The sequence below is a fragment of the Nicotiana sylvestris genome, chromosome 11 (assembly GCF_000393655.2).
Source record: "Nicotiana sylvestris chromosome 11, ASM39365v2, whole genome shotgun sequence".
Lineage (NCBI taxonomy): Eukaryota > Viridiplantae > Streptophyta > Magnoliopsida > Solanales > Solanaceae > Nicotiana > Nicotiana sylvestris.
This window is the reverse complement of record NC_091067.1, coordinates 143,377,013-143,401,998: the sequence shown is the minus strand read 5'-3', so window position 1 is coordinate 143,401,998 and position 24,986 is coordinate 143,377,013.

The window sequence follows — 24,986 nt, the reverse complement described above, 5'->3', positions numbered from 1 at the left end:
ATTGTTATAATGGCTAAATATTTGATTTAAATACATGTTGTGACTTATGTGCTTTTATTAAGTTTAAACCGCTTTTATTATTATCATTTATTTTTATAGAATTGCAATGTCGTGAAAATGCATCTCGAACCACGTCACAATCAATGCACTCGTAGTTGTTACCTCATTTCGACTCCGTTGAGATTTGAATTTGGGTCACATAAATGCGCACCCGAATTTAAGAATGTAATTAATTAAGTCGCGCCTAAAGAGTCTAACACGTTATTATCTTTGGGGAAGGCAGTAAAATTCACTAAACAGTCCATCCCAAATTCTAAGTATTTATTATGATCAATTATTGAGGGCCCCGTAATTTGCATTTTTATTTGGCGAGGCTCGTCTCATTATTTTTTTAAAGGATAATCTTAGCACGACTACATTTTCTATTTTTTGTTTTCTAAAATGAATGAAGATAAGGTCCTACTTTATTTACATACTTTCGAGTTATTATGGTTAAATTCCAAAAGTGAGTTGTTTAAGGAGTTTGCATGGCAATGCATAGAATATTCTACATACAGACAGAAAAGAAAGAAAAGGCTACATTAAATTACAACTTCAAATCTTTCTCATTTTTGTATTCATGCTTCGAGTGGCTTACAAGATGAACCAGTGTATCAGTTTGTGTACCTGGTATTTGGAAAGCAAGGAAGGAAGATGAAGATCAGTAGAAGCAGCAGTAGTGTAAATACACAGCAACAACAACAACCCAACAACAGCAATTCGAATCAGATTCAAGGCCCAGAAAACTTTGAAGAAAAACCGAACAACTCAAATAGAACAAACCCAAAGTTTGTAAACCAACTAAACAGCAACAAACCACACGTTTATTAAAACCCGAAACTAAACTCGTTTCTCACTTTGTTTTTGTTTTCTCTTTTTAAACTCTATCACACTCTCTTCAGATTTTCAGAATGTGTTCCTCTCTCAAAATAATCCTAAAATATCTTTCAAGTTTTTAGTCTAAGTTTTTTTTCTCTCAAGTCTTACTTTTCTCTCTTTTTGTTCAAGTTCTAACTCTCTCTCCAATGTCCTCTTTTAATGTCAAGAATGACTCTATATATAGCAAGACAAGTCTTGAATCCCCAACCCCAAATATTCCCTCATGGCATGCTTTGTCCCCCACTACATTAAATAAATACATCAACCTCAACCCATTATATCTTGTTCCCCATGCCTAACATTAAATAAATACATCATCCCCAACCCATTATAATTTGTCCCTCATACTTAACATAAACAAATGCAATATTCCCCTCCACTACATTATGTTTTGTCCCCCATTATGTTAAACAAATATATCAAAACCCCACCCCATTATATATTTTCCCCCATGCCTACATAAAGAATTACAATAATGTTCAATTACCAAATTACCCCTCCTACCTTATTGCAATTACCATTTTACCTCTGAGCGTACTGCAATTTACCAAACTACCCCCATCAACTCTAAAAAATCAATTAATCATAACTTAAACAAAATATAGCCAAGATGACCAATTTCTCAACAATCTTCAGCAACAAATCATATGAACACGATGAACAACACAACTCAAAATTAATGGAAGTAAATTAACCATATCGGGAACCAATCCTGGTTAACTTAGACCAAAAATGGACGAGCAAGGAGACAACAATACAAACAATAAAATACATGATTCAAACTAAATCAAACAAATCAAAAACATAAACTCACATTAAATCACTGGATTAAAATGAACTTTAAACAAAGATGAACATGTATTAAATCTATTTTTAAACAACAAAACATGACGGATTAAATGACTCAAACAACATTAATAATTTCTGGAAAATACATAACAACATGAAACAAATTGAAGAAATAATCAATTAAATTTCAATTTGAATCTAACAAACATTAAACTAACAAATTTTTACCTAAACAATAAAACAAACATGAAATAAACATGAAAAACGACTAATTAAATTTCCATTTGAAATCTGAAAATTAATTCAACAAAACATATGAACATGAACAAAACAAAAAATCAAATATCTAACGATTTTAGATTCGAGAAATATCAAAACGAAATATAGACAAAAATAAACTCAAAATCTACTAACCGGATTGAAACGATGAACAACGACTAACCAACGACGAACTCGTATGGACTGTTTTGACGACGCCAAGCAAAACTCGAAAAAACGATGACGAACACGAACCTAAGAAGCAAACTGAAGTAACGCCAAAGCAGTAGCAGCAGTTGACGCAGCAACAGCGATGGGGAGGTCGACGGACATCAACGAGCAAAATCAGCAGCTGGAGCCTGAAAGGGGTCGCGACGGACGCAACTTGAAGCAAGCTGCAAAACAGAAGTAGCAGCACTGCTTGGAGCAGCCATGGTTGGACGCGGGCAGCAGCGCGACACAGTGGCGTCGACTTGCCGGAGAAGAAGGCACAACGATGGACGTTGAAGGGATGGACTTCCGGCGGGCTAGGCGGCTATCGCTACTGATTTTCAGTTAGTTTTGGTGGGGTGCGACGATGCAGCTGGGGAAGTGAAGGAGGCGTCCATGGATGTCGAGCTCGAGCTTGAAGGTGGTTGTGTGGTTTTAATGGAGGACGGGGGGGTCGTTTGGACGCGAGGGTGGTTGTGTCGTTTGGTCAAGCCGGGATCGTGAGGGTGACGTGCATGTGTGTATGCCGAGGGGATAGGCAGGGCGGCCATGAATGAGCTTGGAGAAGCTGCAAGGGGCAGCCATGGGAGGTGGGGTTTGGAAGGTTTGGAGAAGAAGAAGCAAAGGGAAGGGGGCGGATGTTTTTAGTTTTTAGGGTTTTTGTGTTTTTTTTTTGTTTTGTTTTGTGTTGGACAAAATGAAGAAGGGGTGTTGGGTATTTGGGTTAATGGAGCGGACCGGGTCGACCCGGTTTGAAGTGGACCGGGTCATGGGGAAGATTGGGCAATTATTTGGGCCTGGGGTTGAAATTTGAAGAAGTGGCTCAATCCGATTTTCTTTGTATTTTTGTTTTCTTTTCTTCTTTTATTTTTCTAAAACTAAATTATAAAAATACTTAAATTATTATTAAGAACTAAATTAAGTTATAAAAGCGCAAATTAACTCCCAATAACAATTAACGCATAATTAAGTAATAATTAAGCATAAAATTGTATATTTGGACATTAAATGCTAAAAATGCAAACGATGCCTATTTTTTTGTAATTTTTCATTTTTTTGTAAAACAAACTTAATTACTAACAATTGTAGAATTAAATCCTACATGCAAAATGCGACATATTTTTTTTTATTAATTTAACAAATAAACAAGCACAGACAAATACAAATAATTATCCAAAAATATCACAAAATCTCACAACATTGCACACCAAGGAAAATCATTTTATTTTGAATTTTTTGGGAGTAATTCTCATATAGGGCAAAAATCACGTGCTTACAGCTGTCCTTCTTTGCCCGAAGACACAAAGGGTTTTCGCGCAAAGATAAAGTGAGCGATTTTTGTCCATCTGAGCACTCCGTGTGAAACATTTTTTTTTTGAAAAAGATCTAACCGAACCTTTGCTTCAAAGGTTTCCTACATATCCCTGGCTAAAGGGGAATCAGGTTAATGTAGTTCGGGAAATTTTGGTAGCTGGGACTACCATGGGATTGCAATGCTTGCTGTTACCGTTGTTGTTGTTGCTACTACCGCTTTACTGACCTCCTTATTACAACCAAAGGAAATTGAAACTGATCTAACTACTTATGCCTGTCAACCGCTAGTTACAAGATTCCTATCTATAATTCTTTTGCAACTTGATCTTGGGTCTTAGCTGATTCTGCTTGTAGACTTCGATCCAAATCTTGACGCTTGCAAGTTGTAGGCGCTTGTTTATTTCTGCAGTATTGAATGAAACGGGATTGGCGGATCTAGGGAATTTGATCCAATTTTTGAACGACCCGCCCTTTGTTTGTTCCAATATGTGGGAACATCTTTTTTTTCTTTTGTTCTTTTCTTCTTTTCTTTATTCTGGATTGAGACTCATCCCGTAGGTCATCTCGATCTATGCACCTCAGGGTCAGACCTGCTGAAATAACAAAACAAACAAACGAAATTTTTTGCCCCAGTTTCACTAGGAAAATTTTGTGAGTTAATTGTCATGAAAATTTACAACACTGATGAGGGGATTGGAAAAAACTAGTCTGCAAAACGCAACTCAGAGGCTGGAGTCCTAATGTCGCCAAAGGTAAAAATGCTCAGTTCAGGGTTGGGGCCCTACTGCTGGCTAAAATGAAAATGCTCAGTTCAGGGTTGGAGCCCTAATGCTGGCTAAATGGAAAAAGCTCAGTTCAGGGTTGGAGCCCTAATGCTGGCTAAATGGAAAATGCTCAGTTCAGGGTTGGAGCCCTAATGCTGGCTAACAGATAGATGCTTAGTTCAGGGTTGGAGCCCTAATGCTGGCTAAATGGAAAAAAGCTCAGTTCAGGGTTGGAGACCTAATGCTGGCTAACAGACAAATGCTCAGTTCAGGGTTGGAGCCCTAATGCTGGCTAAATGGAAAAAGCTCAGTTCAGGGTTGGAGCCCTAATGCTGGCTAACAGACAGATGCTCAGTTCAGGGTTGGAGCCCTAATGCTGGCTAAATGGAAAAAGCTCAGTTCAGGGTTGGAGCCCTAATGCTGGCTAACAGACAATACTCAGTTCAGGGTTGGAGCCCTAATGCTAGCTAAATGGAAAAAGCTAAGTTCAGGGTTGAAGCTCTAATGCTGGCTAACAGACAATGCTCAGTTCAGGGTTGAAGCCCTAATGCTGGCTAAATGGAAAAAGCTCAGTTCAGGGTTGGAGCCCTAATGCTGGCTAACAGACAGATGCTCAGTTCAGGGTTGGGGCCCTAATGCTGGCTAAATGGAAAAAGTCAGTTTAGGGTTGGGGCCCTAATGCTGGCTAAACGGAAAATGCTCAGTTCAGGGTTGGAGCCCTAATGTTGGCTAAATGGAAAATGCTCAGTTCAGGGTTGGAGCCCTAATGCTGGCTAACAGACAGATGCTCAGTTCAGGGTTGGAGCCCTAATGCTGGCTAAATGGAAAAAGCTCAGTTCAGGGTTGGAGCCCTAATGCTGGCTAACAGACAATGCTAAGTTCAGGGTTGGAGCCCTAATGCTGGCTAAATGGAAAAAGCTCAGTTCAGGGTTGGAGCCCTAATGCTGGCTAACAGACAATGCTCAGTTCAGGGTTGGAGCCCTAATGCTGGCTAAATGGAAAAAGCTCAGTTCAGGGTTGGAGCCCTAATGCTGGCTAACAGACAGATGCTCAGTCCAGGGTTGGAGCCCTAATGCAGGCTAAATGGAAAAAGCTCAGTTCAGGGTTGGAGCCCTAATGCTGGCTAACAGACAAATGCTCAGTTCAGGGTTGGAGCCCTAATGCTGGCTAAATGGAAAAAGCTCAGTTCAGGGTTGGAACCCTAATGCTGGCTAACAAACAATGCTCAGTTCAGGGTTGGAGCCCTAATGCTGGCTAAATGGAAAAAGCTCAGTTCAGGGTTGGAGCCCTAATGCTGGCTAACAGACAGATGCTCAGTTCAGGGTTGGAGCCCTAATGCTGGCTAAATGGAAAAAGCTCAGTTCAGGGTTGGAACCCTAATGCTGGCTAACAGACAATGCTCAGTTCAGTTTTGGAGCCCTAATGCTGGCTAAATGGAAAAAGCTCAGTTCAGGGTTGGAGCCCTAATGCTGACTAACAGACAATGCTTAGTTCAGGGTTGGAGCCCTAATGCTGGCTAAATGGAAAAAGCTCAGTTCAGGGTTGGAGCCCTAATGCTGGCTAACAGACAGATGCTCAGTTCAGGGTTGGGGCCCTAATGCTGGCTAAACGGAAAATGCTCAGTTCAGGGTTGGAGCCCTAATGCTGGCTAAATGGAAAAAGCTTAGTTCAGGGTTGGAGCCCTAATGCTGGCTAACAGACAGATGCTCAATTCAGGGTTGGGGCCCTAATGCTGGCTAAACAGAAAATGCTCAGTTCAGGTTTGGAGCCCTAATGCTGGCTAACAGACAGATGCTCAGTTCAGGGTTGAAGCCCTAATACTGACTAAATAGAAAAAGCTCAGTTCAGGGTTGGAGCCCTAATGTTGGCTAACAGACAATGCTCAGTTCAGGGTTGGAGCCCTAATGCTGGCTAAATGGAAAAAGCTCAGTTCAGGGTTGGAGCCCTAATGCTGACTAAATGGAAAAAAGCTCAGTTCAGGGTTTGAGCCCTAATGCTGGCTAAATGGAAAAAGCTCAGGAAGATTCACGGGTTATGCCGGAAGATTCATCGGGTTATGCCGGAAGATTCATCGGGTTATGCCGGAGAAGGAAAAGAGTCCTCGGGTTATGCCGGGGAAGTTATCGGGTTATGCCGGAAAAGAGAAAGAGGTCCTCGAGTTATGCCAGGGAAGTCATCGGGTTATGCCGGAAAAGGGAAAGAGGTCCCTGGGTTATGCGAGGGAGGTCCACGGGTTATGCCGGGAAAGGGAAAGAGTCCTCGGGTTATGCCGGGGAAATCATCGGGTTATGCCGGAGAAGGGAAAGAGTCCTCGGGTTATGCCGGGGATTTGGATAGAAAAAGCTCCTTGGGTTATGCCAGGGAGATCCATGGTTTATACCGGGATAGTTGAGGAATGAGGTCCTATGCTACCATGATTTGCTTTTCTTTTGGGATTTTCATTTTAATTTATTTTTTTTGGGTTTTCCTTTTATATTTCCTTTTTTTATCAAATTACTTGAAAGAATTCTGGGGAAACTTCCTTTTGGTCGTTTTCCTGCTGCAAAGTTGTTTCAACGCTCGCGCACTTCATTTGTTTTGGGCTACACCTGCTTCTTGCATGGTTGCTTTGGATCGCACCTGTCTCAATTTTCCTAAACAAAGAAAAATTGTCAGTTTGAAAACAGTGATTGGTTCGGTGGCCTTGATTGTTCCAATAGCTTGGTCTCAGCCTAATTCCTGTTGAGAAACTCTGCCATTGATTTGATTCACAGGCGAACCCTTTTTAAACTGATCAGACTCGCATTTCCGGATTTTGTGATGATTCGCACGTGTAAGGCTTTGGTTCTTTCATCCCATTCTGCTTGGGGATTTTTACGAGACCAACTCAGTGGGGATTTTTATTGGGGAGGCTCTGTGGGGATTTGTACAAGGCAGACTCATTGGGGATTTGCTGGGGCAGACTCTTTGGGGGATTGTACAAGGGGAGACTCTGTGGGGATTTTTACAAAGGGAGACCCTGTGGGGATCTGTACAAAAGGAGACCCTGTGGGGATTTGTCGTTTTTTTTTGTGTCAGGGATTTTTTGATCCTCAAACCTATACTGCAGTGGTTAATCGCGTGGGACTTAACCTTTCCAACTTTATTTTACCTTTGTAGGCCTTTCTTTTCTATATTCTTTCTTCCAACTTCAATTTTAGAGCATTTGGGGGTACCTTGGTTTTTTTTTTTCAACTTCGCTGAGGCGATTAACCATGTGAAACTCAACCCTTTCAACTTCAATTGCCTTTATAGGCTGCCAGGGCCAGTCGAGGTCGTCTTGATGCCCCTGCTGAGGCTGAGTGCCTTTTTCACATTAGCGTGTATCAAACGAAAGCCTTGTAAATCAGTCTTGCCATCCTTTCTTTGTCTTGGTTTTGGAACAGTGTTAGACCAAAAGGGATTCAAAGAGAAACAAATAATTGAATGGAGAATGAGTTTAAAACTAGAAGTGTCCCTTTCGGGGAAAGGAGAGAAGGACTTATCCGGAGTACTTGCGGACTTCGATGAACATGACATGCCTTTTGGACTGGATGCCTGATCTGTGCAAACCGTCTGACTCTAAAAAATTCATCACAACTTGCCTTGAACACCGAGGAACCTTGCTAGGACTCTGTTGATGCCGATGGCTGTGAGGATCTTATTTTCGATCATGGGCGCCCTTTGTGGGTTTTCGCAAGCTGGCATTTTTATTTTATTTCTGGCCATCTCCTTATAGTGCTCGTGCGGGTTTGCACTAAAAAGGCTCTCATTTGATTTCATTTGCTTACTGTCGCCTTACGGTGCCCGTGTGAGTTTTCACCAATAAGGCTCTCTCATTTCATTCCTCTCATTTTGTTCTATCAGACCCAAATAACTCCATCCTCTCATTTTGAACCGCTTTGCCGATTGATCAGAAGGACTTGAACAAGGTTTGGGGTGAAAAGAATTTGGATTGAACTACAACTTTGGAACCTTTTGGGCGGGATCATTGCCGAACCATTATAACTTCTGCCCCAGTTTCACTTTTGGGGGACTTCTGATTTTTATTTTGGTGTGACTGAACCCCAAGGAGAGGTTGCCTACGTATCCTTTCGGAATCAAGTCAAACGTAGTTCAGGCAACTCTTTTTTTTTGGATTTTGTTTTGTTTTTTTGATTTGCTTTGTTTTTAACTTCCCTTCCCTTTTTTAATTTTCATTGTCCCTTTTTTTTGTATATATATTTTCTTATTTTTCAATTCTTTCTTTTTTTTTTTTTCATTTCAATTTCTTTTCTTTTTTCATTTTATTTTCAATAATATTTTCAGGTTCCAAAGAGGGTAATCAAAGAAGAGTAACCAGCTCAAATGGGTTTGCAAAGGGTTGATAGTGTTTGGGTAGCGAGAATTAGAGCCTTCGTCATCTCAACCGGAAAAGATTTTATTATATAAAGGATAAACATAGTACCTTTTGACTGCATTTGCATTGACTTATTTCAAGGACGTTTCCTTCGATGTGTCCCAAGCACAACGCACTCTTTTGGCAGTACTCTTGTTGCAGTGTATGTACCTTTCCAATCTGGACCCAATTTTCTTTAAGCTTTTCCAAATCTTTGTCTCGTTTCCTTAAGCTATTCTTAATTGCGACCCAATTCTTGATTCATTATTTCGAGGTTTGACAGAGTTTTAAGATCCGGGCATGAAGTCCGCAAGCATGTCATATTATTGAAATCTGCATTTAACAGAACTAAAAAAGAATGAGAAAATTGACAAGATTTAAGAAAAGAGACATTCCGGGAAAATGAAATATCAACTTCATTTGATTTTTTTTTTGATTTTTTTTTAATTTTTGAAGGTAGAAGGGTTTACATCGGTAAGTAAGACAATAAAGTAAAACATCTGGATCACACCCTGAGACAATCCAGATGCAGAAAAGATAGCAAGACTGGCTACCAGGACTCCCGTCTGATGGGGAACTTTCAGGCTTGGCAATCGTTTTTTTTTGCTTTTCTTCTGTCTCGGCAATGGCTGCAATAGCCTTCAGTGCCGGATCAAATTCCTCAGCTTCACAGATCATTCCGTCTATTGGCCCGTTTGTGAGAGTTGGCAGGGGAATGTTCGTCATATTAGGAACCTTTTCGTCCCGGAGAACGATTCTTTCAGCTTCAATCAAGTCTTCAACTGCCATTTTGAGGGTCCAAATGACCAACAGTCCTTTGTACCGTGTCCCACTGCTCTAGAGTGGTATTCACATCTAGTATTAGCTCGATGCGGGGAGGGGGGACTCGGTGTTTGCCGATTTGGGGCCACTGGCTGCAGCAGACTTCGCCTGACTAGCTTTTGGAACAAGCTTTAGTATGATTCACCAATAGAGGTGAACTGATTCCTTTTGAAAGACTCTCTTGGGTGAGAATTGTATTGAAGAACATTTGATTGGGGATTATATGGAGCTTGGTAAGGATGGGCGTTTCTGGGAGGTGGAGCTCAGTTTTATGTATAATGTTGTGGCCGCGTGCAAGGCTGCTCATCACCGCATACCAACAAAACCAATCACCTGAACAGAACCTGGCTAATTTACTCACACACACAACCTTGTTAGTTTTGAGGCATTTAACATATAGGAAATCGCACGATGGGATGCAATGCACCTAAACAATTAAACGCTTTTACCATGTGTTTGAACGGGTTGCATGTTTCATCCCAACATTAAACTAGCCCTCTTCACTATGTATCTCTTTTCTTTTATTCCTACCTCTCTTTAACCACTTTTGCTTTTGTTTTTGCCGCTCTTTTATTTTTTGCACCCTCTTTTTTTGTTTTTTTTTAATATTATTTTGTCACTCTTTTTCCTTCTTTTTTTTCACCATTTTTCTTTTCTCTTTTTCACTCAATTTTCTTTCTTCTCTTTTTTTTCAGTTTATTTTTTCACTCAATTTATTTTATAGCTATGATCGAATCCGATGGAGATTGCCTACGTATCATGATCCCGCATGAATAAGATCTTGCGTAGTTCGGGACTAACAAGTGCAAAAATAAAGAAACAAGTGTTTATTTTGCATTGTGCTCATCCTGCACATTTACTAAGGTGATTTAAGCAAAAAATGATTTGACTCAAAAATGATTTGACTATATTTTAGAAAGAAAGATCCGATTTTCGAACACGGCCTTTCAGCACTTCGGGGATGAAGATTTTAAGGCTGTGAGGGTCAACCGATCAAAACTTTTAAAAGATGATCGAAAGTGGTCGTTTATGCAAAGTCAGCCTTCCGTCGTCCCTTTCGAGAACATTTGGCTATTTTTGACAAAAACAGCATCACTTGATTTATTTATGACTCTTTTTCAGAATGGTGACCCGACATTGGGAATATGGCCTCGCAGAGCCTCGGGGACGAGGATCCTAAGCCCATTGGGCAATTTGGTCAGAATTTTTTTTTTAAAAAAAATGACCAAAAATGGCTGTTTATGCAAAGTCAGCCTTCCGGCGTCCCTTTCGGGAACATTCGGCTATTCTTGACAAAACGGCATCACCTGACTCATTAATTAAAATTCTGACATTTTGGCTATGTCTAAAAAAGGGGAGGTTGGACCCGATGAGGGTTGCCTACGTATCTCATACCCTGTGAGAATCAAACTGGCGTAGTTCGGTCCATCGTGAATAGAGTAAGTAAACTCTTTTTTTTTTCTTTTTGGAATATTTTTTTTTAAAAAAAAATGCTTAAAAAGACTAAAGGTTTTTTTGGATATTTGCTTCTTTTGGATTTTTCTAAAAAAAAAATGCTTTAAAGGAAGAAAAGGATATATATTTTTTTTTTTTGGATTTTTGAATTTGACTCCATTTTTATTTTTGAAAGAAAGACTTCTAAAAATTCATTTTCTTTTGATTGGAACTTTGATAATTTTAGAAGTAAAAAAAATATTTTTGTTTGAATTTTCATTTGTTCTCTTTTTTTTTGGATTTTCGAGTTTTTTTTTTTGTTTTTTTTGTTTTTGAATTTACAAAAGTACTTCTGAAGAAAAAATGAAAATATTTTTAGACTTGTAATTTTTAATTCTATGACATTTATGAAAGAAAGACTTTTAAAGAAGGAATATATATATATATATAAATGAAAATATTTTTAGACTTTTAATTTTTAATTCTATGATTCTCTTTTTTCTGATTTTTTTTTTTGGGAAAAATACTTCAAAATAAAGGAACCCGTATTTTGGATTTTGATTTTTTCTTTTAGATTTTATTATTTTTTTCTTTTATTTCTTTTTCCGTATGAAATACTTCAGAAAGAAGGAAACTACCTTTTTTTTGAGTTTTGAAAACTTCTTCTTCTTTTTTTTGAATTTTCTAAGGAAATATTTCTAACAAAGGAACTAATAAAAAATATTTTTTTTTTGATTTTTTGAAAATTGGGGTCGGAACCGATTAGGTTTGCCTGCGTATCTCACATCCGGTAAGAATCAGACCCGCATAGTTCGGTACGATCAGGCGTAGAGGAAATAAACTAACCTTTTTTCTGAATAAAATACTTACACGGAAAAGGAGAAAATATTTTTGGATTTCGATTTTTTTTATTTGTTTTTTTTTAATATTATCTTTTGAAAGAGACGATGACTAAAGAAACATTTTGTCTTTGAATTTTAACTTCTTTTCACTCTTTTTTTTTTGAAATTTCGAAAAATCTTCTAAGGAAGTATTAGTCTGAATTTATAAAAGAGATACTACAAAAGAAACAACATTTTTTTTTAATTTTGACTTTCCATTTTTTTTTACTTTTAAATAAATATATATAGTTTTTGGATTTTGAAAGTGATTAAAAGGAAAAAATTTTTATATATGTTTTTTTTAATAAATCAAACTAAAAGACAAATTTTGTTTTCATTTTTTTTTAAGAAAATTTCAGCGAGGTTTTGACACTACTTGGACATGAGTTTTATTTTTCCAAAAATAAGTAATTATCTCCCTACACTGTTATTTTCTTCTTTTTTTATGTTTTTTTAGAAACCGGTCAGCGTGCAGATCTGAAGCAAATGAATGCGCAAAACAAACAGGATGCAGCAGGATGGTCTTTTCATTTCAGGTTGTCTGTCCTAGACGGACCCAACCCCTGTGTTGAGTCCCCTATGTCAAATGCAACATGATGCAAATAAGCGTTCCTACTAGGGATCCGACATGAGGTTTCGTTATACTAGGTTTATAACCTGGGTATATGTTCTAGACTGTGTACCCGAGCGGACAACTCGAGTCGAGGAGGGGGCTACGTACCGGGGACCCGCGAGATCGTCCGGCTTTGTAACTTGTCCGACCACTTTCTTATTTCAGGTATTGACACTAACAGAATAGGGAGTCTCGACCAGCGAGCTTCTCCCCGGAGGTAAGAAGAGAAGAGTTTTGGCACAGTTTATATACAGTTCAGATAATATCAAAGCGGTAAAAACAACATTTAGCACGTTATGCCAGAACATGTAATAAATATCAGATAATAAAGCCAAATATAACAATTATTCTAAGCTCGAATTCTGAACCTTGAACCGGAGGTTCTGGGTTCTTTTCCCCAGCAGAGTCGCCAGAGTTGTCACACCTCCTTTTTGCGCGCCCGCCCCGAAGGGTTAAATGCGCGAGGGAGTTTTTCCAATTTAAGTGACAATATTCGAAATGGGATTATTTATTTATTTAGAGTCGCCACTTGGGAATGGTTTGGCTTTTGGTGTCCCAAGTCACCGGTTTATCTTGAATCCCGAATCGAGGAAAATATTCGACTTTTCCAAATGAAGTCTGCGAACCAGAAATTCTAAGTAAGGAATTCTGTTGACCCGAGGGAAGGTGTTAGGCACCCTCGAATCCCGTGGTTCTAGCACAGTCGCTTAAATTGTTATAATGGCTAAATATCTGATTTAAATACATGTTGTGACTTATGTGCTTTTATTAAGTTTAAACCGCTTTTATTATTATCATTTATTTTTATAGAATTGCAACGTCGTGAAAATGCATCTCGAACCACGTCACAATCAATGCACCCGTAGTTGTTAACACATTTCGACTCCGTTGAGATTTGAATTTGGGTCACATAAATGCGCACCCGAATTTAAGAATGTAATTTAATTAAGTCGCGCCTAAAAAGTCTAACGCGTTATTATCTTTGGGGAAGGCAGTGGAATTCACTAAACAGTCCATCCCAAATTCTAAGTATTTATTATGACCAATTATTGAGGGCCCCGCAATTTGCCTTTTTATTCGGCGAGGCTCGTCTCATTATTTTAGAAGGGTACCCTACAATGACTACGTCTTTACTACATTTATCTTTAAAGAAAAGGATGATGCCGAATTTTGCTGGTTTGGACAAATACGGACTGAATCCTTATTATGTTTGCCGAGTTTGCAAGACAATGCATAGAATATTCTACATACAGACAGAAAAGAAAGAAAAGGCAACATTAAATTACAACTTCAAATCTTTCTCATTTTCGCATTCATGCTTCGAGTGGCTTACAAGATGAACCAGTGTATCAGTTTGTGTACCTGGTATTTGGAAAGCAAGGAAGGAAGATGAAGATCAGTAGAAGCAGCAGTAGTGTAAATACACAGCAACAACAGCAGCAATTCGAATCAGATTCAAGGCCCAGAAAACTTTGAAGAAAAACCGAACAACTCAAATAGAACAAACCCAAAGTTTGTAAACCAACTAAACAGCAACAAACCACGCGTTTATTAAAACCCGAAACTAAACTCGTTTCTCACTTTGTTTTTGTTTTCTCTTTTTAAACTCTATCACACTCTCTTCAGATTTTCAGAATGTGTTCCTCTCTCAAAATAATCCTCAAAAATCTTTCAAGTTTTTAGTCTAAGTTTTTTTTCTCTCAAGTCTTACTTTTCTCTCTTTATGTTCAAGTTCTAACTCTCTCTCCAATGTCCTCTTTTAATGTCAAGAATGACTCTATATATAGCAAGACAAGTCTTGAATCCCCAACCCCAAATATTCCCTCATGGCATGCTTTGTCCCCCACTACATTAAATAAATACATCAACCTCAACCCATTATATCTTGTTCCCCATGCCTAACATTAAATAAATACATCATCCCCAACCCATTATAATTTTTCCCCCATGCTTAACATAAACAAATGCAATATTCCCCTCCATTACATTATGTTTTGTCCCCCATTATGTTAAACAAATATATCAAAACCCCACCCCATTATATTTTGTCCCCCATGCCTACATAAAGAATTACAATAATGTTCAATTGCCAAATTACCCCTCCGACCTTATTGCAATTACCATTTTACCCCTGAGCGTACTGCAATTTACCAAACTACCCCCATCAGCTCTAAACAATCAATTAATCATAACTTAACCAAAATATAGCCAAGATGACCAATTTCTCAACAATCTTCAGCAACAAATCATATAAACACGATGAACAACACAACTCAAAATTAATGGAAGTAAATTAACCATATCGGGAACCAATCCTGGTTAACTTAGACCAAAAATGGATGAGCAAGGAGACAACAATACAAACAACAAAATACATGATTCAAACTAAATCAAACAAATCAAAAACATAAACTCACATTAAATCACTGGATTAAAATGAACTTTACACAAAAATGAACATGAATTAAATCTATTTTTAAACAACAAAACATGACGGATTAAATGACTCAAACAACATTAATAATTTCTGGAAAATACATAACAACATGAAACAAATTGAAAAAATAATCAATTAAATTTCAATTTGAATCTAACAAACATTAAACTAACAAATTTTTACCTAAACAATAAAACAAACATGAAATAAACATGAAAAACGACTAATTAAATTTCCATTTGAAATCTGAAAATTAATTCAACAAAACATATGAACATGAACAAAACAAAAAATCAAATATCTAACGATTTTAGATTCGAGAAATATCAAAACGAAATATGGACAAAAATAAACTCAAAATCTACTAACCGGATTGAAACGACGAACAACGACTAACCAACGACGAACTCGTATGGACTATTTTGACGACGCCAAACAAAACTCGAACAAACGACGACGAACAAGAACCTAAGAAGCAAACTGAAGCAACGCCAAAGCAGTAGCAGCAGTTGACGCAGCAACAACGATGGGGAGGTCGACGGACAACAGCGAGCAAAATCAGCAGCTGGAGCCTGAAAGGGGTCGCGACGGACGCAGCTTGAAGCAAGCTGCGAAACAGAAGCAGCAGAACTGCTTGGAGTAGCCATGGCTGGACGCGGGCAGCAACGCGACACAGTGGCATCGACTTGCCGGAGAAGAAGGCACAACGATGGATGTTGAAGGGATGGACTTCCGGCGGGCTAGGCGGCTATCGCTACTGATTTTCAGTTAGTTTTGGTGGGGTGCGACGATGCAGCTGGGGAAGTGAAGGAGGCGTCCATGGAAGTCGAGTTCGAGCTTGAAGGTGGTTGTGTGGTTTTAATGGAGGACGAGGGGGGGTCGTTTGGACGCGAGAGTGGTTGTGTCGTTTGGTCAAGCCGAGATCGTGAGGGTGACGTGCATGTGTGTGTGCCGAGGGGATAGGCAGGGCGGCCATGGATGAGCTTGGTGAAGCAGCAAGGGGCAGCCATGGGAGGTGGGGTTTGGAAGGTTTGGAGAAGAAGAAGCAAAGGGAAGGGGGCGGATGTTTTTAGTTTTTAGGGTTTTTGTGTTTTTTGTTTTGTTTTGTTTTGTGTTGGACAAAATGAAGAAGGGGTGTTGGGTATTTGGGTTAATGGAGCGGACCGAGTCGACCCGGTTTGAAGTGGACCGGGTCATGGGGAAGATTGGGCAATTATTTGGGCCTGGGGTTGAAATTTGAAGAAGTGGCCCAATCCGATTTTCTTTGTATTTTTTTTCTCTTTTCTTCTTTTATTTTTCCAAAGCTAAATTATAAAAATACTTAAATTATTATTAAGAACTAAATTAAGTTATAAAAGCGCAAATTAACTCCCAATAATAATTAACGCACAATTAAGTAATAATTAAGCATAAAATTGTATATTTGGACATTAAATGCTAAAAATGCAAACGATGCCTATTTTTGTAATTTTTAATTTTTGTAAAACAAATTTAATTACTAACAATTGTAGAATTAAATCCTACATGCAAAATGCGACATATTTTTGTATTTTTTATTAATTTAGCAAATAAACACGCACAGACAAATACAAATAATTATTCAAAATATCACAAAATTGATTCCAACAAGGAATTGGGATGGACCCATGAGAATGGTAGTCCCAATTAACGGGTTAAACCTCGAGAGAGTAATTACCCAACTTGAACCATAAGTTGCTTGGGCAAATTGGCCTACCCAATTGGTCTCGAGAGAGTCAATTGGGCAAAATCACTCTCTCTACCGAGAGGTGTGAGAGTGGGTGCAAAAGTGCAACGGTTATAGCATAAGTCCCATATTCATCATTCTTGCATTAGGAATCTCTACCCGTTAGTTGACCACCTAGGTACATGCCACGACCCTAGTGCCTTTCTCTATATTGCATACAACTTAGAATTAATATCTTAGCATAACTTAGCTTTAAATTTGTAGTTGATATATTGAGTTGATAATCAAAAGAAAACCAAAAATGATTAGAAGATCAATTAGGAGCTAAAACATAGTCCTAGACCATACAAATACTCAACTCCAAATTGAAGCTCCCTGTGGAAAATTGACCCCGATACCGCTATTGGGTAAAAGTATTAGCGCCCACTCTTCCTTAGGTTGAGTCCGCCGCGATCACTTTTTGGCTCCGTTGTCGGGGAGTTTTACGATGTTGACTATTTATGTAGCTAGTATTGTGTTTTGCTTCTCTTTCCTTCTTATTTACTAACTTTGTGTGTGTCGATCAATCAGGTACAATGGCTCTTAATGCAAATGACCCTCTCGGCAATGTGATAGCGGTGGAGGAGGTAGAGGATCTAGAACAAGATGAGGTCTTACCTCAACTTCCACGGAGAGGCCGAAATGTCAATATAAATGCAAATGAGAACAACAACATTCCAGACCCTCCTCCGCAACCGCCGAGAGTGGCCCCCAGAGTTCTACCAAATCAAGGATACGCCAGTGCTATTGTTCCTCCCCGAATCCGGGCGGGGAACCTTCAAATCACAAATGTTATGTTGACCTTGCTCGAGCAAAGAGGTTATTTCACGGGTGCCTCCGATCAAAATGCCTACAAGCACTTGAAGGGGTTCGTGGATACATGTTGGGGTAGCAAGCAGACAAACGTGTCCGAGGATGCGTTGAGATTGAGGCTTTTCCCGTTTTCTCTTCGGGGTAAAGCATTGGATTGGTTAGAAAGGCTCCCCAATCATTCTATTACAACATGTGATGAGTTGGCGGACAAATGTATTGCCAAGTTCTTCTCTCCAAGTCATATGGAAACTCTTCGGGATGAAATTCTAGCTTTCAAGCAAGAGCCAACGGAACCTTTGCATGAGATATGGGAAAAATATAGAACAATAGTGAAAGAGTGCCCTAATAACGACATGACCGAGGCTATGATTCAACAAACCTTTTATCGGGGCATCAACACCATAAATCAATGCATTGTGAACCAATTGGCCGGAGGGAATTTTATGAAACTTTCTTACCAAGAGGCATGTGATGTACTTGATGAAATGGCCGACACCTCTTCGGCATGGCAAAGCCGAGTGAACGTGCCCCAAGGTGACTCCACGGTTATCCATTTGCACAAGGAATTGCAGGATCATGGCCAAGCTATAGCCGAGCTTACAACAACTATGAATCAATTGGCAAAGGCGCAATTGCAACAAGTCCAAAACCCGCGCCAAGTCAACGTAATGGAAGGTGTTTCTATGTTGAAAAGGAGGCAAAGAGGACAACAACCTCAAGGTAATTGTGAACAATATGACAACAACGATGATGGTAGTGGATGTTCGAATGAAGGTTTTGATGACCAAAGTGAGGAAGTCCAATATGTCAACAACTACCAAGGGAATAGAGGTAATCAAGGGAATCAATAATGGAGACCCCAAGGTAATTGGAGCAATCAACAAGGTGGCAATTGGAATTACAACAACAATCAAGGAGGCAATTGGGGAAACAATAATTCGGGGAATCAAGGTAATTGGAACGGGAACAACAATTGGAACAACAACAATGGTGGTCAAGGTGGTTGGAACAACAATGGTGGACAAGGTAATAGGGGGCAAGGCTTTCAAAGGCCCCCAATGTATCAACAACCCAATAACCCGCCACCGTTTCAATCTTAAGGGTCGAGTTCTTCGGGCAATGACATGGGTCGAATAGAGAGCATGTTCGAGCAAATGATGAAAAAGAGTCAAGATTCCGAGGCCCAATTAGCTTCGCATAACACATCTATCCGGAACTTGGAAGTGCAATTAGGCCAAATCTCTCAGTCTTTAAATACTCGCCCAAAGGGTACTCTACCAAGTGATATGGTAGTAAACCCCAAGGGTGGGCACAATAATCATGTGATGGCAGTGACAACGCGAAGTGGAAGAGGCGGTGATGTGCATGCCTCAAGAGGAAACCAAGTTCCGGTAGATGAAGATGAGTTGCAAAATGATGAGATCCCGTTGGTAGTTGAGGATGTTGTTGAACCAAGTGAAAATACTGATGTGAGAATTGAAATTAATAAGGGTGAGTAGGAGACTCAAGAGGCCGTGAACCCATCTAGGGAACACGTCATTGATATGCCTGAACCGGTGGTGCCAAAAGCCAAGGCACCCTTGCCTAGACCTCCTCCGCCTTATCCTCAACGGTTGGCCAAGCAAAAGGGTGACAACCAATTTAAGAAATTCATTGAAATGATGAAGAGTTTGACTATCAACGTGCCTTTGGTGGAGGCACTCGAGCAAATGCCGGGATACGCAAAGTTCATGAAAGATTTGGTTACAAAAAAGAGATCAATGGAGTGCGAGACAATCAAGATGACCCATCAAGTGAGCGCAATTGTGCATTCTATGGCTCCGAAACTTGAGGATCCCGGTGCATTCACTATCCCATGTACCATTGGAAGTGCCAACTTTGCAAAAGCCCTTTGTGACTTGGGGGCAAGTATCAATTTAATGCCATATTCGGTCTTCAAGACCTTGGGTATCAGACAACCTCGTCCAACTTCTATGAGACTTCAAATGGCGGACCGGTCAATGAAGCGGCCTTTGGGAATTATTGATGATGTCTTTGTTCGTGTTGATAAGTTCATATTGCCGGCCGATTTCGTGATCTTGGATTGCGAAGTGGATTTCGAGGTGCCTATCATTCTTGGGAGGCCCTTCCTAGCTACGGGGAAGGCCTTGGTTGATGTGGAAGCTGGAGAATTGACCTTCCGTGTTGGTGATGAAAAGGTGGTGTTCCACGTATGCAAATCAATGAGGCAACCAAATAGCACCGAAATGTGCTCGTTTGTTGACATTGTCACGGCAGTGATAGTGGATGACACAAGCGCAATGGCAAATGTTAAGGACCCACTTGAGGCCGTGCTATTGAACATGGATGTTGATGATGATGCTAGAAGGGTGGAGTGTGTGAACACATTACATGGCATGGGCTCGTATTCTTATGAACCAAAGAAGTTATCTCTTGATCTTGAAATCGCAAAACTCCACCCACCAAGCCATTTATTGAGGAGCCACCAGTGTTGGAGTTGAAACCACTTCCTCCTCACCTCAGGTATGAATTTCTTGGTCTTAATTTCACTTTGCCAGTTATTCTTTCTTCTTGCTTGACAAACATGCAGGTTGATGCCACTTTGGCAATTCTTCAAAAGCGCAAGCGGGCGATTGGATGGACCTTGGCGGATATTCTGGGTATTAGCCCCGCGTTTTGCATGCACAAGATAATATTGGAGGAGGATGCTAGGCCGTATCTTGAACATCAAAGGAGACTCAATGAGGCCATGCAAGAGGTGGTTAAAAAGGAAGTCATCAAGTGGCTTGACGCCGGGGTAGTGTATCCAATTTCTGATAGTTCGTGGACTTCTCCGGTACAATGTGTGCCAAAGAAAGGAGGAATGACGGTGGTGACCAATGATAGCAATGAACTTATTCCGACTCGTACTATGACGAGTTGGAGAGTATGCATGGACTACCGGAAGTTGAACAAGGTGACTAGAAAGGATCATTTCCCATTGCCGTTCTTGGATCAAATGCTTGATCGTCTTGCGGGCCGGGCTTTCTATTGTTTTCTGGATGGGTATTCAGGCTATAACCAAATTCTCATTGCCCCAGAAGACCAAGAAAAGACAACCTTCACATGTCCTTATGGCACATTCACCTTCTCTAGAATGCCATTTGGATTATGTAATGCACCGGCGACCTTCCAACGATGTATGATGGCAATCTTCACCGACATGGTGGAGGACATATTGGAGGTCTTCATGGATGATTTTAGTGTGGTTGGGGACTCATTTGGTGATTTCTTGCAAAACTTGGATCGTGTGTTGGCCCGATGCGAAGATACAAACTTGGTTCTCAATTAGGAGAAATGCCATTTTATGTTAGAAGAAGGAATTGTGTTGGGTCACAAAATTTCAAAAAGAGGGATTGAGGTTGATAAGGCAAAAATTGAGGTTATCTCAAGGCTCCCTCCCCCTACTTCTGTCAAAGGGGTGAGAAGCTTTCTAGGACATGCGGGTTTCTACCGAAGATTCATCAAAGACTTCTCTAAGGTAGTTAACCCTTTGTGTAAATTGCTAGAGAAAGAAGCCAAATATGTGTTCGATGAGAAATGTATGGAGGCTTTCGAGCTTCTAAAGCAAAAGTTGACGACTACCCCCATCATTACCGCACCAAATTAGAGCTTGACCTTTGAGCTCATGTGCGATGCTAGTGATGTTGCGGTGGGGGAGGTATTGGGCCAAAGAATCAACAAAATGTTCCATCCAGTGTACTACGCAAGTAAGATAATGAATGAAGCTCAAAGGAATTACACGGTCACCGAGAAGGAATTGCTTGCCATTGTTTTTGCCATGGAGAAGTTTCGCCCATACCTTATGGGGGCCAAAGTGATTATTCATAGCGATCACGCCGCCCTTAGGTATTTGATGATGAAGAAAGATTCTAAAGCGAGGTTAATGAGATGGGTGCTTCTTCTTCAAGAATTTGATTTGGAGATTGTTGATAGAAAGGGTAGTGAAAATCAAGTGGCGGACCACTTGTCTCAATTGGACGAGGAAGGGAGGCCTTTAGGCGGCCTTGAGATAAATGATGTTTTTCCGGATGAACAACTCCTCTCGGTTGCAATGCTAGACATGCCATGGTTCGCCGACATTGCTAATTATCTTGTTACCGAAGTGGTTCCGTATGAGCTCTCTTCTAACCAAAGGAAGAAGCTCAAGCAGGATTGTTTGGACTACTATTGGGATGAGCTGTATCTTTTCAAAACTTGCACCGATGGGGTAATTCACCGGTGTGTTCCCGAAGAAGAGCAATTGAGTATTGTGGAAGCTTGTCACTCTTCGCCCTATGGTGGCCATCATGGCGGGGCGAGGACGACGTCTAAAGTGTTGAGTTGTGGTTTCTATTGGCCTTATTTGTTCAAGGATGCCGATGACTTTGTGAAAAGATGTGATGAATGCCAACGTTCCGGAGGGATTTCGAAGAAAGATGAGATGCCCCTTAATATGATTCTAGAGGTTGACATTTTTTATGTTTGGGGGATAGACTTTATGGGACCATTCATAAGTTCTTGTGGCAACACTTACATCTTGGTAGCAGTTGATTATGTGTCGAAATGGGTTGAGGCCATAGCTTTGCCAAATAACGAAGCTCGAAGTGTGGTGGCGTTCTTGAAAAAGAGTATCTACACGAGGTTTGGCACTCCACGTGCTATCATCAGTGACGGGGGTTCTCATTTTTGCAACAAGGCTTTTGACTCTTTGCTAGCCAAGTATGGGGTAAATCACAAGTGACCACTCCTTATCATCCTCAAGCGAGTGGCCAAGTTGAGGTGTCCAACTGTGAGATCAAGAGTATTTTGTCCAAGACTGTCAATGCAAATAGGACCGACTGGTCGAAGAAATTGGATGATGCTCTTTGGGCTTATCGTACAGCTTTCAAGACTCCGATTGGTATGTCGTTGTATCGAGTGGTGTTTGGGAAGGCTTGTCATCTTCCGGTAGAATTGGAACATAAGGCTATATAGGCTCTGAAAAAGTTGAACTTAGAATGGGATGTAGCTGCAAATCTCCGGGTTGAGCAATTGAATGAACTTGATGAGTGGTTTCATGCTTACTCTAGCTCGTCCTTGTATAAGGACAAGATGAAGTACCTTCATGATAAGTATGCCCAAGGGAAGGAATTCAAAGTTGGTGACATGGTTCTTCTTTTCAATTCCCGGTTGAGGTTATTTCCGGGCAAGCTGAAGTCTAAGTGGAGGGACCCATTTGAAGTGGTTGGTATAACTCCCTTTGGTGCCATTGATCTCAAAAATAAGAATGGTGAAGTTTTCCGAGTCAATGGGCATCGTGTTAAGCACTATTTGGGAAAGATTGATGACAGCCACGTGGTGACACTCATTCATTTGAAATGACTATGATGGTAACATGCGTCGTGCCGCGACGTTAAATCAGGCGCTCCTTAGGAGGCAACCCATGTCTTTTTTTCCTTTTCTTTGTTTTTCTATTGTAGAGTAGGATTTTTGAGCTGATAATTTGTGAAGTGTTGCAGGAGTAATGTTGAACCAGGGGTAATGAGCAGTCTCTGAATATTGCCCACGCAGTCGCATACCAAAACAGTGCGGTCCACGTGGGCTTGAGCAGCTGAGAGTTCATTCTCAGAAAATTCAATGCGGTCTGCGTCCCTTTCTGTACGGTCCGCGTGTGAAAACTTAAAATTGCATGCTCTCTGATAAAATTCCTACGCGACCGCGGTCCAAAACAGTGTGGTCCACGTGGGAAAAGCTGAAATCACCAAGTCTCTGATAACTTCCATGCGGCCGCGGTCCAAAACAGTGCGGTCCGCGTGGGCTGAGCAGTCAAATGTGAAGGAAGGAAAACCAGCGCGGACCGCGACCATTTTCATGCGGCCGCGCTGGTAGGTAAGTTGTGAGTCCCCAGGGCTTTTCTATAAATAGAAGTCTTGGGCCTCATTTGAACCTTTTCGCAAATTTTCATGTGGAGTTGTAATTTTCACTGTACATCCGCATCTCCTGCTCATTTAGTTGAATTCTCATTAATCCCTGGTAACAACTCTTATTTATTTCATTCATAGCCTAATTTTTGTTTCTTTTAAACACTCTCTACTAGTATAACTTCTTACTTTCGTCCTTTTTTCTTTTAGTTAACTGTTAGTTTAGATTTTTGTTGTTTTGGTTAAATCATGGGGCATAAATTCGTGTTAATTAATTGAGTAGGGACACTTAGGACTCAAATTGTGAACAAAAATGGGACTTAATGGAAAAATATCCCAGCTCAGTTATATTTGCCCTACGCGTCCGCGCAACATTTTTGCGCGGTCCGCGTGGCCCCTTGGGTGCAATGGTGAGCCTTCTCAGCGCAGTCCGCGTGCCAATTGTGTGCGGTCCGCGTGAGCCCAGCACGACCGCGGTCCAAAATAGTGCGGACCGCGTGTGAAGAGTTCAGAGAGGTCAACATTTTGGTATTTCACCTGCGCGGACCGCGTACCATTTTTGTGCGGTCCGCACTGAACCAACGCGACCGCGTACCATTTATGTGTGGACCGCATCGGTTTATCCAAAAAGGTATATGTTAGTTCCAGTATACTGCACGGACCGCGTGCCTTTTGGTGCGGTCTGTGCCCCTCTGCCTGTGTAACTGTGTCTACACTCTTTTCATTTAACTGAACTGTCTACTTCACCTTATGTGCTTCTACTAACAATGTTAGACATGTATTCCTTGCAGACAATAGTTCAAAAACGAATGGCTAAAAAACAAGCGGCCAAAGAAATACAACCCGGGGGAGGTGGTTCCTCCCGAGGAGGGAAAAGCAAGCGGATTGTGAAACTCACTCCTCAAACCAGAGAATTGATCAAGAAAACCTGGAAGATAATCCGGAAAGCTGATAGAGCTGCATCTCATTCCACAGGGAGTGAGTATGCACCTTCATGGAGCATTACCTCGGAGTCTGCCCCCACACACATGTCCACTTCATTTTAGCTCCGTGATTCTCCTTCCCTGGATCATGATAATGTAGCCTCCTCCAAGAAGCCGATTAATGTCATCTCGGACTCGTCTGATGAGTCCGTAGCAAGAGAAGAAGAGCAATACTCCACATCTCCCACAGCTTCATTATCAAGGGAGAGTGGAGGATATGCTGAGGGAGGTGAGCCACAGGTCGGGGGGATTAAGCGTACTGGAAAACCGGAGGCATGGGCAGACATGTTTGTTAGTGAGGTTGCTTTCCACAGATTCAGGGAATGGTGTCCCAAGAGAAAGTTGATACCGGAAAGGCGGTTCATAGATGCCGATCTTGTCCCACTCAATCCTCATGTGAAAGCACAATTCCCCACCAGAGAGGGTTGGGGATTCTTCAAAGAGCGAGTTGAATTTGCAAACGAGCACATGGTGAAGGAGTTTTATTGCAATGTCCACCACATAGTTCGGGACTCCAAAGCAACAAAAGTGAGGGACAAGATCATGCTATTTGATGGGAAGTCGCTAAATGACTTCTTGGGGTTCGAAGAAGAGGATGAGTCTCAGTATCTTGAGAAGCTGACAATGAAAGAGGAAGTTCGTCCGTGGTTGGCCGAGCATTTAGCAGCTCCAGGTATAGTCCCTGTGTGGTTGAAGGAACAGGAAAAGAT